Here is an 18,626-nt window from a genome sequence, read left to right on the forward strand (position 1 = left end):
CCAAAACACCCAAGACCTCTGTTTCTTTTAAACGTGAGACTACTGTCTGGTGTGTTGCAAGACACTGGCAATGTTCCCAGTAAACTGCTTTATTTAAAAACAGGGTTGATTCTGACAGACTAGACTTCGATATACTCATGACTGGTATAATATTTAGCTTGTGTCAGCTTTGCGCTGTTCTTGTGAAAATTAAAGATGCATTAAAGTGATATTTCTGCTCATTGTTTCCTTTTATTACTTCGTGTTATCATCTGCCTATAAGGTCGAGACCTTGGAAAAAAAGTATATTTTTACACTTATCTGTTGTATTCGGGAACATTTTGTATGTATTCGCAAAATATTAAGTATTCGCAGTGCCCCCGCACTGTACTGGATGTGCAATATACAGCTGGTGTTACTTATTTTAAGAAAAAAAAATCAGTGAGACTCCCCGTCGACAGTTTAAAACTGTCAGTACAGCCAGATACACCGTATTTACAGCACACCGGTGCCTAAAGCCTAAGTTATCTGCAGCTTCAGAAACCAGAACAGCTGGGGTTAAACAACCAACCGATGCTTTCTTGACGTCTAACGAGATCTGTAACCTCTACCCAAGCATGCGCAAATCATCTGCTTTCCACAGAAAACTGAACAGCTCTGAAGAGGGATGAAGAAAATGGGCGGGGAAATTATGGGGATGGGTAGGCACATAGTGCGCAAACGAGCAGACCCAGGTGAATGATTGGGTGCTCCATCTTCCGCTATGAAATGAAGGCGGAGCGATAGTCTTGACATGCATTCAATTTAGCCTATACATGTGCTCCTTGAGCCTTCGGACCGCCTCCTCTACTGCTGATTGGTAGTCCGTTCGGACAACCGAGGGCGTCAGCTCCCACCTCCAGACTCAAGGGTTGCTGCAATCGGAGTCGATGGAAGGCGGGCCGTTGCTAGGGGTGAGGTTAGGTTGAGCCGGCGGCTGGCTAGCGAGCAGGTGAGTCGGCTGGCTTTCGCTGGATTGGAGGTGTCGGCTCAGTTTTCCTTCCCTGTTCTTCTGGGAATTTACATTGTATTGGTCGTTTTTCGTGCTGCTAGGAAGCTAAACCAGTGTCAGTAAGCACTTTTAAATCTTTCCTGTCTGGAGCTGGTGTCAAGGTAAGTCCATTCCCTGATAGTTTCCTGTTTTTTAATGATTTTGTTGTTGGCTACTTCAGTCGTATGCCGTGCGGTTCTGGTAGCGCCGTAGTTACTTGTTCGCTCTGGGACTTGGGTGAATTTCACTTGTCACCCAGTGTACAGCATGTAGTGTGAAGTCCTGCCAGATGCCATGCTATCAGAATATTACTTATCAAAAATGACTCACGCAGTCATTTCGTTTTTTATGGATTTCGTGTCTCAGAATGTCTTGTAATTCTGTAAAGGCTTAACACGTTAACATAATGTGCGACACTAGTGTATGTAAAGCAAAGCCGTTGTGTCAGTCGGTCCTAGCGAGTGTACGAACCCTGGACCGGTAGCTGCAGCGAGTCTAGCTGCTTAAATTAAAAACTGTCACGAAACGGGGCGTCTTGTGATATTGCCTTCTGCGGGTTTGCTGGGCGTATCGGCACCTGTGCATGCCCGGCTGTCCACTGACTTGTGTTTTCTGTTAACAGTTTACGTTTTCAGGGGCGGATTTAAACAGCTTTGATGGTGGAGTTAGATTGATCAATCTCAATAAACTGTTCTATAGTCTACCGCTTTGCCGGTGAGACTGTGAAGGTCAGGCACAGCAGAAGTGGCCGGTATCGTGCGGAAAAGAACCAGACGCATATACAGGAAGAAAAAAAAAACGCGAGCATTACTCGTGTGCGGTTTGAATCACATATTTCTAGGGATCTAACGTCAGCAGTATGCAGAACGGTCTCATGTGACGGGCTAAGGTATTTAATTCTTTGGATACTTCAACATGGTTCAGCTGTCTTCCTCTTTGGAAGATGCAGTTTCTGTCGTGATTTGCGGATTGAAGGAAATCGGAAGGAATCTGTGTCCCTTCCTCAGCTCGGATAGTCAGTAACCTATTAACCCAAAACGTCCTGGACAGGTTAACCACTGGGCTTCTCTGTCCCACAGAGCACCGGAGGTGGAACCGCATTCTCGCCTAAGCACACATGGATAAAAGCACACATCCTTGTACCGTCAGAGGTCTTTTATAAAGGTTACAAACGATAGGAACCCATCTAATTAATCTAGGGATCTACAGCCGTTTATGTAAAGAAGACAGGGTTTCAGCTTCAACAACACGGCTGGGCAACATGTTTATTTTCTTTGTTGGTCCAGAACTTTTCTGCACCATATCCTGGTTTGAGGCAGCAGCCTTGTAGCACAGAATACTTAATTGTAAGTACCACAGCTCATTTTTTACACCAAAAAATGTAGAAATATCAGATCATCTCTTGTTTCCTGAAGTGTTTTTTAACAGAGATGCCTGCTTGCAGAGCTCTGATGATTCCCAACACTGCCTGCTTTGTGAAGGAATTGGCAGCTCATGCCCTGGATGAGGACTTGCTACCGTTTCAGTGGTGGAAGGGACAGGAACTGCCCCCTGTTCCCTGGGGCACTTTCTCATTGAGTTGTGGCTTCCCACACGCTGTTCTGTTTGAGAGTCGAAAGCGCACACTCGATCAGCTTGTGTTTTTTTTTAGGAGGGGGGGGGGGAGATTTCCTGTGGTTTTTATTTTTCAACATTTTCATTTTCCATAAATGTGACTGAACTTACAAAAGTGCCTCTGTCCCTTTATGTCTCCCAACTGGAGAAGTAAAAGCTGGTGAGCCCGACTCACAGTGGAGTTCCCAGGACCTGAACTGTACCAGAGCCAGGTGACACACATACGCATGTCCTTCATTAACTTGGCTGCCGTACTGCGTGAGCTGTCTGAAGTCAAAGGCTTAAGTTAACCTATTTTAAAAAGCGGCCAGGGGCAAGAGTTTCTTCCAAAGTTTTCCTGCGCTCCTGTGGGTAAAGGGCTTACGTGGGGAATGAGAAGAAAATGGGTTCTGTTTCTGTAGTGCGGTTCACCTTTGTTGGAACGTGAGCGCAGCTCTGGGTGGGCTGTGGGTGGTCCAGCCCAGGTGGATTGCTTCCTCAGGAAGTTAGCTACTGTGTGAGAGTCATGGGATGGGCACAGCCCCTGCCAGTGACAGGCCCTCTGTGCCCAGTCGTGTACAAGCCTGGTTTCAGTGTCTGCCAAAGTTCTTGTTCTTCTCAGGCCAGCCTATGTCTAGTCTTGATTTTGTAAAGGATGTTTTCAGGCATTTTCTTTTGCTTTATTTTGTGAAATGTTGCTCTGATTTTTCTGGAACTGAACAAATAGCAATGAAAGGCATGTGTTCATTAACCTTCCGGTTACATTTAACGGTAAAAAGGGCAAATTAGTTCTGTCTTTTATGGTCTGATATCTGCTGATCCTCCTGATCCAGCAGAGGGTCCAGAGATTGAAATTAGAGGCAGTTTCTTTGTGTGACAGTGAGCATAGATTTTGATGAAGGCCTGTGTGTTCAGAACTGCAGTGTGTGGGGCCAATCTCTTGAATCTGTCTGTCTGTAATCTTAGTATGTTATTTGTTTCCATGTCAAGCAGCAAAAAATGTGCTGAACCACATTCCATGTTGATGTTGTTTTGGTTTAAGATTATGTAAATGTTTGCCTACAGTTCTACAGAAGGGGTGTTTGAGGTGGATCTTTAGCAGTCAAATTCAAGACCCGTTACGAGGCAGTGAAGATCTAGAAGTTGTTTATGGCTGTTGGTTAAAGGCCGGAGAATGGCGTTCCTCAGATGTTTTTGGAGAAGGTGGAGTGTGTGCAATGGGAAGTCTAATGTGTGACTGGTTGAACTGATGTTTTCTTTTCCCCATTTCTTTGTCAGAAATATTTCAGAACGGACAGGTGTAGTTGGAAAGAGATACTGCAGCAAATTGAAAAGAAGGGAACATGATTGTATAGGTTATTGCTCCTTCTCTTGGTTAAATGTTATTACAGACAAATGTTATTAATTGCAAGTTTTAGAACCATAACCTCTGTCAGAAATACTTCTGTATCTTTTGTTGTGATCCTTTTGCGTTGGCGTGTTGACACCTCATTGATTTTTTTCTTTAGATTGTCAGAGGTTTCTTCCAGGCTCGTTTTGTGTGTTACCAGCACAAATTTGCTGAGAGAAGAGTTGTGACATTAGTCATCTTGTGCCACTGAGAACCGCACAAATAACAGCAACCTCATCTTTCCACAACAGACTCGATCTGTACAAACCAGCAGATCTAAAAGCAACTAACTTGCATTACATCTTTGTGAAATATTTCTAAAATTTTGGTTTTGTGTTTAGACTTAATTCAGATTCAGTTCTGGTATTTTTTGACGTTTCTGTGTTATCTGTCAACAGATAAGAGTAACAGCTGCATGTAGAATAGAATCCAGGCTTGTATTGATTAATCTGCTACACAGTACTTTGCAACCTTGCAAAACACAATTTAGTCTGGGACTAAGCATTCTCCCCTGGCAGAATGTGAACCACTTCCCTTATATTCTATTAAAGGGATAGTTTATGACTTGCATCTTGTAGCTGTTTACTGTAGTTTCCTTGTCTGAGGATTGATTGCTCTGCTCAATTTCCCTGTTCCTTTTGCTAAGCAAACACAGTGCAACTTCTGTAAGGACTATAAAGTGTTCTGGAATCTGTTGTCAGCAAGGTACAGATGAAGCAAAAGGACTTTTCTCCTTGTTTTTATTTGCTTAATGACAAAGCATTGGAGTTTTTTTTCTCTCACCTCATACTGTACCACTTTTTCTCCTTCTGCAATGCACTGTAAGAACTGTTCTTTCTGCTCAGCAAAATATCTCCAGAGACACTTTTGGAGAGGGGTTGGCATTCATTCTGAGCAGTGCTGCAAAATGCACCGTGAGATAATGTGAACAGAAGATGAGATTAATTATTTAGCTGGAAAACTACAGCCGTTAAACCAAAGAATCCACATACACCTGTGATGCCCCCACTCATTGATGTGATAACATCCAGCAACCAAGCAGCATTCCCAGACTCCTTGCTTCAGACAGCTGTTTTATCCCCCCAGAGCCTCTCTCCCCGGGGAATCTCTGCTTGACTGATAACACTATCATGATTTCAAAGGGATTGAGGACCCTGAAAGGCAACCGCAGGACAGCTGGGTTTACCATCAGAGCTCCAGTGATGAACTTTCTGCTGTTTTGGCTTCTCTAGCCAGCGCATGATGTCTAGTGTTTGAAGTCTTAACTTTCCATTCTACACACATACAGTTGTGAGAGTGGCGCCCTTTTAGCAGAGTTCTTTTTGTCTGTATTGAAATACTCCAGTGGACAGGATGCCTGTTTTCTGTTCTTGCAGATACGAAATGGGTAGGGAAGTTTCCTAAAGTCCTGAGTTGTGATCTAAATAAAGAAGCAAAGTTTCCACGTTACTTCAAAAGTGGAAGTAATATATTTGTGTTTATATTAGTAAAGAAGTGTCCATGTATTGCGTAACTGCTTAGCATGTTGTTAGTACTGATTCTACCTACAGTACAGCGTCTTATGAAAGAACGATCAAGGGAAAGTACTTGATGTGTTTCATTTGAAACTTGTTTTCTGAGTGTTCAAAATCAATCCTTATCTCAAATACTCGGGGGGTTCGCATTATAGTACAGCTAGTCCAGATGGTGGATTCATAAGGGAGAAGCCTCACTTTTGCTCCTCTTGGAAATCGTATAGCCACATGAGCCAGTTAGCATGATGTTAGGAGGAAGCTGGAGTTACTGGAGAAAATTCAAGTGATCTTGAGGGGAACGTTCAGAAGGTGCTCCAGCCACACCACTGTGCCTCCTAACTCAACGTGTTTCACATCAATGAGCATAAACATGGAAGTGCCTTTGAATTTGTTGAAAATGTCGTATCTTGTTCCTTTTTGTGAATCTACCACCAAGGTCTGCAGAGTTCAGTGTTTTGAAGCAGTTCACTTGATGCAACAGGATATCAATTTTTTTTTCCAAGGCAGGAAGCCCACTAAAGTCTCCTGTCTTGCACATCGCTGCTGATATCAGTCACAGAAACCCCTTATAAATTGTTTTGAAACTCCACACAGAAACCACAGCAACACTCAGCTTCATAAGAAGCCTGCATGCCATGATCTGTGGTGATTGTTTTACTTAATGCAGTAGGGCTCTGTGTATTTAATGAGCACTTCTCAGATAAAAGAGAACAGCTTTCAAGTGGTGTCAGTGGCTCTGATGGAAAGGTTCAGGGTAGATCTGTCAGGTTGTGTGGCTCGGCCCAGACTAAATCCCTTCTTCCTCTGCCAGGGTAGGCTGGCTGTCTCTCTCTCAGGTTTCTCTTCCCTGCAATTAGTGCAGCGGCACTGTTCTGCGGTGTCACATGACCCTTCGCCCTCTCTCTTGACCGCCTGTTCCTGTTTAACCCTGCCCTCCGAGTCAGTCAGTGTCTGTCTCCCAGCTGGAATGCTCGACCTGAGTACGGCTCAATAGGTCAATGACATCACACTTTTCTTGGAAAGGAAGTAGTTTCTTTCATGTTTGAATTAGATAAACTATGGTTTGCCCTGCTCCTCAGTTCTTCAAACCTCTGTGGGATTTTCTGTCAGCTAACCATTAGAAAATAAACGACTACATTGGGCCTGATTAGTTCAGTGTTTGTAACTGGTTATCTGTTCAGTTGTTCGATTGATTTGATGGTGTTTTCAATTTTTCCATGGTAAACCAATGCAGGCAATAGATTGCGACAGAAAAACATCATATCTATTTTAAATTCCTCCCATTGTTTTGTACTTTAGCACTTTCATATCTCAGCAACCATTTCATGTATGCCTTTCTATTTTTTGTGAAGGTTTTACACTTTAATGCAAACATTAATGTCTCAGTGTCACTCAGAAACAACATTTTTAGTCAACACCCAATGCTTTGTTTTCAGAATGCCATCATCTGTGCTCTAATTTTGAGTGATTTCTAAATACGTGTCATGTGCTACGCTATACACAAGTCATATCTTATTGTTGCTTAATCCCTGTCACAAGAATTGGTCTCCAAAGCAGTTTGCATTCAATAGCAATTGTGGAGGAGTGGCTGTGGGTCCAGATCCCCAGGGGAACTCTGCTGTTGTACCTGAGCAAGGATCTTCGCTGAGATTGCTCTGCTTAAATGACAAGATGTATGAAAGAGTACAACTTTGTAAATCAATTTAATCTAAAAGTAACAGAATAAGATGAATATTATTTTTTATTAAACATCAGCATTTCACATGTGTTTGACTACGAAGTGGCTTACTATGCCTTCCTGACGTTTGAGGAGTCGAGAAAATTTGATAACGAATGTGTGTGAGACTTTCAGCCTGTGGTGGAATGTTTTAATTTCCTGTTCACATGATAAGAAAGTTCACAGTCTTTCCTTCTAATTAAGTATTATTTCTAGAGCTTCAACAAAAGATGCACTCTTTGAAGATCTGAAACTCTTTTGCGGGAGAATTCTGTGAGCCATCAGTGGTAATTTGCTTAATTTACTGTATTTTTTTTACACTTTTTACAAAGTGTATTTACAAATCCATGTTTTAGTCAGATTATAAATCAGATCATTTATACGTCTACATAATTGATGTAGTTTGTGCTAGCAGAAATACTGTATAACAACCTGTATTGCATCAACAGTTGTTCAAATCAAATGCCGATAATGACTAAATATGAAGTAGTTCAAGTAGGTAGCTGCGTCAGCATGCATAGGCTGCAAAGGAACAAGTAAAGGTTTATTCCATGCTGAAAAGAGAAGAAAAGAAACACAATGTTTCGGCTGTGGAGCCTTCTTTGGGTGTCATTACTAAATCAGGTCACATTTCTTGTTATCAGTTTTGGTACTTCATTAAAAGTCAGGGGAAAAACATAGTGCTGAAATCCTGAGGTCCGAGCCTTTCAGCATTTCCCTAAGCTATAAAGCATTTTTGTGTAGTGTCTCTTGGAAGGATGTTGTATTCTGCATTGTAGTCTGATTCTTTCTGAAGCTTGTACTTTAAAACAACACTGTACAGCAGTTGGCTACTACATTGTAGTGAGATGAAAGCTAAAAAATAACCAACATTTTCTTGTGCTTGTGTAGGGATCAAAGTAATTTTAAAGGAGACAGGTGAGAGTAGGTACAAAATGGGGTCTTACTCCGTTAGAAAGTTTGTTAGAAAAACGTATTCTTATCTGGAATCACATTTGTTTTGGGACTTTGTGAACTCCGTTTGAACATCACTTATCTTTTCTCATGCAATATAATCAAAAGCGGACAGCTTTTAATTGATGGAGCCCTTGTATGTGCATACAACGTTTTTATCCAGGGATGTTTCATTAAGGCAGTGGTAGTGTTGAGTAAGCGATAACGGTCAACAAGACCTTTAGAAGATGTTGGTGGGGAAAAACTGACGTTCAGTTTGGGTTCTGGAAAGGAAATGAATAGGTGTTGGGAAGCGCAGGCCAGATTCTTGCTCTCCAGTGCCCCTGAGGCTCTGTGCAGGGAATCCACTCCCATCAGCATTCTAACGTGAGCGTTATCACTGACCTTGTTCCCTGGTTACAGCGGTTGCTGGGTAAGCTGTTCTGGCAACAGCTTGATAAACCGGTCATACTTAGGCCATGGTGCCTGGGTTAATAGCATCGCAAGCAAATATTCCCTTGCGGATTCCAGATGTTTCATTTTCAACTATTCAGCTTGTCCTTATTTATTTGAAAGGTCCCCACCAGAGCCTGACTTCTTTGTTCTGTTCTGAAGTTTAAGGAAACCATGGCTATTTCTTTACATCTCTTCTCTGGTCATCTCTGACGGTTTTTGTGGTGCAAATGAAATGGAGTATTGGATGCTGCAGGTACAATGGAGCTTTAATTTTTGCTGAAGAGTAGCCTATAGAGATTTAACAGCGAGCCAAACGCGAGCGTTGACGTTGATTTGGCATATTTTGAAAAATGCCACTATTTGGATCCATGGGGTTCCACAGCTATGTAACTGATCACTGAACATCTTTATGCAGAAAAGAAATTGACAGAATTTAGAAGGGAATGATGGGGAGATCAGGTGGACAGACGAGTGCTGCAGCATTCATCTATTGCCATAAGGATTGACCAGCCAAAGGGATGCCTGCACATTGAATAGTGTCTGTATTGCTGCATGCTAGCTGAGCCTCAGTTTCTGCTGTGTCTGTGGTAAGGAGCGTATCCAGATGAGCTTGTTTCATCCTGGTGCATGTGAAAGCAGAGCTTAAGGAAACTGATTCTGAGGAGAGCAATCACAGTCTCGGAAGAATTGGGATTTTTCTTGCTTGTTTTCTCCTGTTCTTGCTTATTTATATGTAACGGTATAACAGATTCTCTGGTGAATTCACAGTGTACCAGTTAACTGTCTTAATGCTTTGCTGTCATGAAGCTAACCTGACTTTAGTTTGTGGTGTAATGATTAGAGAACTGTTAAAGAAAACCTAAATATTGACTCCCCGCTGTTACTGCATAGCACTCATTTCTCTTGAGAGGGGATTGGATGGTATAATTGAGTCGTAGCTAACTCAGATGAAAGTCTTGGATGAATCAGTGGTGAGAAGTGCTTCTATCCTTTGAAGGTGGTGCTGGTTAAAATTTCCAGTGAGTTGCGTCATCACTAGGGGATGAAGCAGTGCGGCTGCCGCAGAACATATGGGACTAGGTGAACGAAAGCCACAGAGAGACTTCTTGGAGACAACGTGGCCTTCCTTTGAAGTGCTGTATAGTTGCCTTGTTTCTGCTGAACACCATGAAAGAGCAACAACATGCAGGAGCACTTTGTGTAGATTACAGATTTGTGTACATTTGACTAATGAGGTCCAATGCAAGTGATGCACACAGTGCTCTTTTTGTAGTCCTTTTGAGGACTTAGCGTTTACTTGTCCTATTATGATCTTTTTAAAGATTGCATGATTTTACCTTAAGTGTTAGAGATCTTCCTCGGTTTCATTTGCCTTTCATCCATAAACATGTCCTTTCCCTCCCGAAAGATTGCAAGTAACAATAAGAGAGGTTAAATAAAAGTGAGCTGGACATTAATTTTCTTCCTAAACACGGTGTATTTGACGTCTGAGCCTTCTTGATGTACATTTCCTTACTTGGGCTTCAGCTATTGCACTGCTTATATTTCTGTCTGTCAGCATCATAGCTTCTTAACACATCAAAGCACATCTTTGTGTGCATTGCAAACAATTCATCAGTATAACTTGGCGGTTGCTCCACAGTCATTTTTAAATGCATCAACTAGGATAAATGGACACAATAAGGAACGAGAAATAAGAGGAAGCTATTTGATCCATTTAGTCTATATGGAAAAGAGACTCTGAAAAGATCTCTGTTAAATGCAGAAGACCACATTCACAATCTAGATGGCTTTTAGTTATGTGTAGAAATGCGTTTGCATTACTGTATTTTTGATTAAGTATTGAAATGGAGAATTCAAAAACGCCTCCACAAATTTTACAATTAAAATAACGAAAAACCGTCTGTTAAAAACATAAATCCATCATCTTGGACGGTTTTCCCAGAATACTGCATGTTGAGATTATACACTGTATCTGTGTATGAGACAAGTGAAACATCTGAGTTGAGTTTTATATCCATATATATTATTGGTAAGTTTTCAGTCTTGTTATGTTAAGCCTCCTCTTTCTTTTCTTTCTTTTAAAGAATGCTGAGCCTACCCAGGGGTAATCTGGATTTAGAATTTCTCACAGCTAAAAATGTTTCCTATTTTATGTTCTTATTTCTGAGCATTTTGTATTATTATTGTTATTTTTTTTACAGATGAGCTAAATGCCATTTTGATTTTTTTTCCCAATGCAGCTGTCAGCTGTAGTCAGGCTTCGCAGCAAGATGCAAGAAAGCAGGCCTGCCGAAAATGTGTCTTAATGTGACAGCGCCATGTGCAAGAGAGACTTCAGCCTTTTCTTCTGCTGAGAAGAGCTGCCTGTCCCCACTCAGTCTCTTCACTGACTAAATCTGAAGGCTCTTCTATTGTTAACCCAGATTCGGAGAAATGAGCAACAGTACAGGATGGCAGGGTTTTTTTGTTAAGCCGAGATGGAAGTCCCTCTGGGCGACAAAAGCCAGAAGACTGGGATTTGATTTCTTTGGATATATCCATCAGTACAAGGGAATGGCTTTAGCTCGGTGATATTATACCTTAGCGGCTGATTTAATTCATTTATGTTTGCTCCTCCCGGTTCAGCAGAAGGTTGCTTTAGATCTTATGATAGTTAAGTTATAATTTATTTTGTCAGATTTTATAATGAAACAAAAAAAACAAGTTCTTCTGGTTTATATGACTCCTAGTATTTCAAAATTTTGACATACAGTATGCTTTGCTGTCACACTTAAGTACCAGAGCTTCATCTTCCTGCTTTAATAAAAGCTTTAAAAAATGTTGATACTTTGGGTATAACCACTATGGTTTTGTTTTGCAGCTTTTCACATTTTACATTTTAAAATCCTTTTAACATCATCTGGCAGTCTTACAAGTATTGCAACATGCACAGTTGCTCAACTAGTGTAGCAACAGTTAAAAGAAGTATAGTAGAAGCTCTTTAGTGGTCTGCCAAGGACATTCTCTTTGGTTTGACTATCTTTACTAGTTAGAGATTACCTGATTAGATACAATGTGCTTATTTTATCCCCTTTGATTCACTACTCCTGCTGAAGTTTACTGTCATGATAAAAAAAAACCTCTTTAAGCCTAACATTTGAAACACTGTCTTAATTGAACAGACTTCTTTACATCTTTTGATTTATCTGGTGTGATGGTGAGTACTTCCCAAAAACATTGTTACCTTAAAGAAACGGCTCCACTGGCAAAAAATGAATCGCAAGGCAGCCGGTTCAGTTTCCGAGATGTGACTTGTCAGTAGGTGTGCGCCTGTGCTGGTTTCCCGAGCGAAGTCTGAGAATCCACCCACTCTCCTCCTCCTCCAGGCCACTGACGCTCCTTGTTCTGCGGTTATGCTGTAGCTGGGGGCGGAGGTGCCTGCTCATCTCCAGTCCAAGAGATGATATGTAAACTATAATCCTGCTTCTAAATCAGCTGTGCTTTGGTATCAGATTATCTGAGCATCTCCAGTTGGCCCTCCAGTGTAACCATTTCTGTGCATACTTTCATCCTTCCCAGCTGGAAGGACAGAGCTGCTCTCTGTCTGAGTACAGTGCCTGAAGTGAGCGTCCTGGCAGCCTTGCAGTGTGAGGGATGGTACATTCAACTGGTTGAGCAGCTTTTATAAGATGGTTAGCTTTGATTTTTGAATTTTCCAGTTTGAAAGACCACCGAATAAAACCTAATGTGTCGATTTAGTTTTTTTCCAATTTTCGTTTTTCGCTCTACAGTCTTAATTCAGGCTGCGGAGTCAATATGGAATTTATTGAGCCTCAAAAGATCCAGACTTATTAAATAGACAAGCTATGAGCAAAATCAGTCTGCTGTTCAGTACTTCTTTTTCTGAAATGGTTTACTGGAAGATGACTGGGAAGCATTTTTTGTAGATATGCTGTCTATGTGAATGCAATTGCTCTGAACCTTCTGCTTTCTTAGAGTAATTAAGAACTATCTTAGACTTAAAAACAGATACACTGTTCAGCTTGTGTCACTCGTTCACCCACAGATTTGCCTAGTTTAGTTTATTTTTTTCTTGCAACATTATTATATCTGAACGTATGTTATAAGCTACAGTTCGTTTTCAGTTTTCAGCCAAGTCTTGGACATTGCCATTGACAAGGAGCTGGGGCACAGTTAATAAGAGGATAGTGCACAGACAGGACAGCTCCACATCAGAGCAAATCCGGTCCAAGGGAAAGACTGCTATTACATTAGGACACCCTTGTAAAGCCTGGAAATGTATTTGCCACTCCTTTCCCTTGATCAATTTCAGAATCCTAGCTTCCAGTTCAATATGTTTTATGAAGGCCCAGCACTAGTACTACAATGAAGGAAAGATGTATAATAGCCAACAGATCATAGACACAATACAATTTAAATCACAGTTTTAGGATCTCAACTGCACAGCACATTTCAGCAGGATGAAATATCAGGTTGCAATCTCAACACAAGCACAAATTGAATTAAAGGGAGATTATAAAGAGAGAGAGGAATATATTTGATCAAGTGTAAAAGGTTTTTATTTTGAAAGGTACTTCAACTTGCTACAGCTATATTACAATATTTTCCCACACAGTGTTGTCAAGAAAAGATTATATTTATCTCCATAGCTAATGTAAAAATAGTTATGATGATTTTATATTTTAAATGAATAACCTCCGTGAATGTTTTCCTGGACGAAATTGCTATTATATTTATAAATAGAACTGCTAGCTGTAACAGGAAGGTTTTTGTAGTGTTAACACCCCCCACAGGAAATGGAATAGTTCTGTTCAAGACCAGAGCCGTGAATGGGTAACCAGTATCTAATGAAATAAAATAGCCTGGCACAGAAGAGCTTCAGCATGGACCTGGGACACTGTAAAGCAGGATTTTCTATGGAGATTTTTTTTTTCCACTTTTTCCTTGTTTTAATCTTGAAAACTTTCAAAAGTTGCATTAATGTTGCAGTCCATTCAGCAGGATATTATGCTTGATTGGAAAATTTAGCGTTGTGATAATTGTTTAGCCATGAATGAAGTATGTATCAATGCATATCCGGCTTCTCTTTTGTTTTTTTCAGGTTAGAAAGACAGGTTAGTTAGGTTTCAAGTGTTTTGTTAGGAAAAAGCAGAACCATAAATGATTTTGAACTGTAGTCCATTAAGAAAGAAGACTTGCCAGTGAAGCCATGCCATCTGCCGTGACTCTTTATATCCATAAGTGAGCAGAAATACTGCTCTTGGCTTGCGATCAAGCAAGCATACATTGCAAGCCGTTAGTGGTGTCCTGGCATCACAATGTGGTTATATGCCAAAGTGTGTTACCACTTTTAGAAATGGGGTCACAGTATTGTAATTTACTTGGGAACAAGCGTAATAAATCAGTAATCAGCAAGCATTGATTCCTAGCATATTTTTATAATCCATTCTGAGTATTAATTATTATGTTATAATGCACATGCAATCTAGGAAGCTAATTGCAGATTCATTTCTATTGCCTGAATCCTAACAGATTCTAACTTGTTTCCACTCAGTGATTTTTTTTTTCTTCTTTTATACGTATTGCCGTCATCAGTGTTCATAGTAGTATTGTAAATCTGGCAGCAAAGATGTCAAAATACAGTATTTCGAAACACCTATTGCCAAAGCTACTTCCACAACAAACTCTTACTTCTCCAGAAACAAGAATTGCTACACTCCCAAGATGGAAACTCTTCGTCATAACAAACAGTGCTATTTCCCTTATATGGAATTATACCGTAATCCTTTTTGTGAAAACATTTGTTTTCATTGTTTCTAAGATGAGATTCAAATGTATGGCAGTGAAGTATAATTCTCCTCTGGAAACCTGACTAGTCACGGGCAGTAGAAATGAGCTTTTCGTCCAGCATATCTTGAGACAGTGGTACACCCAAATGGTTTTAGGCCTACTGAAACACCCTAAAGCTAAAGTGCAACACTAATAAGAATCAATAAAGAGTTCACAGTAACTGAAAAAAGGAAGTGTTAAACTCAAGCTTTTGGCTTATTTAGGTGCATTCACAGCTGAAATGTTTTACTCTTTCTACCTTTCAGTGTGGAATTAACATCTGCATGTTCATTGTTCATGTTCCTGCCACAGGTCCCTGCTGCTAGATTGATATCCTTAGTTCACTGCAATTCCTGCTGCCTTCTTTTCCTAACATAACATACTATTACACGCACTGGGCAGAATTACACAGAGTAATTATTTTAGCCTATGTGAGCAGCATTGTTCCCTGAGGGATTTTGGTATACAGGATAGACACACAGGTTCCTCAGCTTAGTTCTAAATCGAAATTGGATCCGCAGAATGGTTCTGGCTGAGATGCTGATGGACATCTTGCTTGTATTAATAATTTGACCAGTGGTTTTCCATTGAGCGCTAGCCTGTTCTATTCCTGGACTGCCACAATCCCTCAGATTCTTATAGCTTTTATACCATATCAGTGATACCATTATTAACAATGATGCAAAAAACAGAATAAATAAAAATAAATAAAACAAGAGCCGGAGTGCAATGTAGCTATATTCAATAGCAGGGACTGGCCACAGTGGTCTGCGTAACTGCCACACAGCTGACAGGTGAATTGGTAATTCAGAAGGGCCGTGCTGTTTTATTCATCTCTAGAGTCAGGTGACAAATAAATGGTCTGAAGAGCCGGAGGTAGGTCACTCACAAGCTCAGCAGCTCAGCTGGGGAGGAGAGGCCTATGTTGTTTAACTAGGTAATAACTGTAGAACAGTTCCCAGGAGTTCAAAAAGTAGTGTCTCCGAGAACTAAATATACAAGGGTGCATTTCTATAATGGGAGCTGTGGTTTTATTTATGCCACTTGAAACTGTAGTACTGTGTTAAGTATCACAGCTGGGGTGAGGGGGGGGGTGAAAAAACAAACTGCAGGGAGCCTGTTTGATCATGACTACTTCCAAACAGGACTGCAATACCTGTGGATAAAGAAAGAGAGAAGGAAGATGGCCATTAATAACCATCCCAGCTTAAAAGCTATTGAGCCATCAGTGGTGGTTTATTAGTGCAACATCTCCCCAGTTACCAAGGCTGGGTGTGCTGTGTCACTGCAGTGGTCACACCGTGCTGGAAATGACTGTGCCGTCTGTCACTGGTGGCTTCACTATAAAACACGACCAGATGGAACTTCCTGGTATCAGTGACATTTGTTGTTTGGGGTGGCCCCTGTGCAGGCCAGATTACTTTGGGCGTGAATTGACGAGCCTGCCTGAGCTGCGGTTGTGCAGAATTGCTGTCTGGAGGTTGAAGTGTATCTGAATCTTTCTGACATCCATCAATCCAGCAGGAGCAGAGGTAGGCTGTTTTCAACAGGAAGTTTCTGTAGCCACATGACTGCTGCTGCTTTTATCAATAGCAAGTAGAACTTGAGCTCCTGACCAATGTGCTGATTGTTTGCTTGCTTTTTATGGGAAAACTTGATCTACGCAATTTAGTGCTGTGCTGTCCTGTTGGATGCTCCAATTCACATTTAGTTGAATTTTGAATTCTTTTTCATTGACTTATTTGGAAGACGGTCACTGCTGCAGCTCATTCCAAAAAAGGAAGCTAAACGTTTCATGGATCTTGCCGAATGCTTTTCCCTTTGCTTGTTTTTATGAGGGTTTCAAAAATAAAAACTCTTGCCGGAAATTGAATAGTTGGCAGTTTAAATAGATAGCTGTGACTTTCATTAAGCATGTATTAGCTGAAACTCAATTGTCATGAGGTTGCCAGACGAGTCTAGGAGTGGTTTAAAGCCAGGGCACAAAGAAACAGTTATAAGCGATTTGATTTTGCAGGTGGTAACAGGAAGCTTCCTAATGCAGTTAGCTTCCCAGTGGCCATCTATTAGTGAGTGTGTACTATTCAATAATGAATACTGAAGGACAAATTTCAGACATCCTGTAGTCTAACTAATGAATTAGAATATCTGGAGGAAAAGTAAGGCTTTCTGGGGTTATTTACAAAACAAAAGTGCTAGATTTCAAGGTTGTACTTCTAAGGATCAGCCCACTCACCTGAAGACAATCTCAGTTATGTCTGAGTCATTCTGATTTATTTAAGGATTGCACAATGTGAAAATGTGTAGCTCTGTGCAAACCACTTTGAGACTTTAAAGTAGCACTTCTGGGTCCTGAGCCAGCGCTTAAGCCAAAAAAAAGTCTCAAAACTCCTCTGACCACCTCTGACATACTTGCTAGAAATTCTGTTTCTCCCACTAGATTTGGAAGTGCCGTGTGAATACAGAGAAAAGGCTCCATTGTTATGTGAAACAATATTAAATGTGAGCATTCAAAACCATTATGGAGAAGGAGTGCTATGTGAGCTTTTGCATTATTGCATGAAATTTGCAACTTCGTCTGTGCTCCATAGCCTAGCCAAACGTAAATGAGCAGTCTGCACCATTCCCATGTATCGGGTACAATTCTGAAATGAAGCAGACTTTGCAGTATCTGAAACCATAAACTTGTGCATCAAACAGGGCTTGATGCAGAAAGCCTATATTTACAGCCCATTCATGTGAAAGCATTGTAGGCAGAACTGAGCAGTGCCACTAATTCTGGAGATAATCGCTTTACTAAACTGGCAGTACTACAGTATGTTACAGGAGTAGTTTAATAAATGTTTCATCTTGTTTTGTAGAAGAATGAAAAAGGAAATGGCAATATAAACCACAAAGATTTCTTAATAGGCTGGTTGCATCTAGGTTCCTCTTTTTTGATAACATTCTGCAAGGTATTCCTTGTAGAAATACGTATTGAGTTTCTTCTCTGAGCAGGAAATTATAATATACTAATATTGAGCATTATGATGTTTTAGACACCAAGGGAATCCTGACACACTACTAGACTTAGTGCTACACACATGGACAGCTGGACAGGGTGGCACAGACTGATACGTTACAGCTTGAGTAAAAGTGTCTTGATTTCCTTAATGAAAACCTCAATGTTGTTATTTACAGTATAAAATTATTAGGCTAAAGGCCCAGAATACAATGGTTTTTCAACTGTTTGTTTGACCTACAGTAAATTACATTTTTTTCCTTTTTTATTTGTTTTTTATATGAAAACAGAAAATCTAAAATAAACTTTGCAACCTCAATTTTTAAGCACCTTATTCTAGTCTTCTACAGCCATTTGGTTATGCCATTAAGTGAAGTTTAGCTGTCTCCACTTGTCTTCTGCAGGTCACAGAGCTTGTTTTTTATTGGTTGGAAGTTTTTGCAAATAGAGTACTGTACCAGCCTTCTGTAGCTTTTCAGGATAGAAGCCTAAATCATGCTCACAGCTGGACTGTTTTGAAATCGCTGGGAGTTTCTACAAAGGAGCTGCTTCAAAGCTTTGTGCCATGTTCTGGCTTGATTAGAACATTAACTGTAAATGGAGCTCTGAATCCAAATTATTCTTACTCACAGTAATTTGGGTTTCTCCATCACTGGAAAGATTTCTTTGGCTGCATGTTGAAAGAAATTCTGTTGTTGTGCTGTATCCGTCCTGAGATAGACCTATACTGTCTATGAGAAAAAAATGTGCTTTTTAGTCTTCCAAATGTCATCCAAAGGATCTATGCACAGTTTGTTAGTCTTCCCTGTCTTTGCTTTGTGTGTTAAACCAGGTCACCTGTGTTGTCTGCTCATCTGTGCACACAGAAAGAAATGTAGATGTGCATGTGTAGTAGTTGTATGGAACACAGACACTGGTGTGTGATTTTAATTCAAAACTATACAGTAGCATATTTATAACAAAGAGCAGAAGAATAACAGCATAGACAGATTAAAAGAGATGTAACGGCTTGTTAGATTAGTTTTTTTTTCATTGCTTCCCAGTGCCTAACAAGATTTAATAATTTGAATTAACATTTGTTCATGGTCAAACTATATCAATATACAAAGTGCAAGGAGACTTGGTAACTTCATCTCTTTTAGTAAGAAAGATGAAGCAATGCTGAATGCTTCTGAATTGTA

General features: G+C 40.5%; 1 protein-coding gene across 8 annotated transcripts in view; it reads left to right on the forward strand.

The window, feature by feature from the left end:
* The first annotated feature begins 911 nt into the window (after positions 1-911).
* Positions 912-18,626, forward strand: part of numb (NUMB endocytic adaptor protein) — a 72,507-nt gene continuing 54,792 nt past the window's right edge. For 5 of the 8 annotated variants that reach the window (XM_088648687.1, XM_088648686.1, XM_088648693.1 and 2 more), the window contains exon 1: positions 977-1,131. The gene's annotated coding sequence lies outside the window, so the exon portion shown is untranslated. The other 3 variants (XM_088648691.1, XM_088648690.1, XM_088648688.1) reach the window with 3 other exon arrangements.

The sequence above is a fragment of the Lepisosteus platostomus genome, chromosome 10 (genome assembly GCF_059453375.1).
Source record: "Lepisosteus platostomus isolate fLepPlt1 chromosome 10, fLepPlt1.hap1, whole genome shotgun sequence".
NCBI classification, from domain to species: Eukaryota; Metazoa; Chordata; class Actinopteri; order Semionotiformes; family Lepisosteidae; genus Lepisosteus; species Lepisosteus platostomus.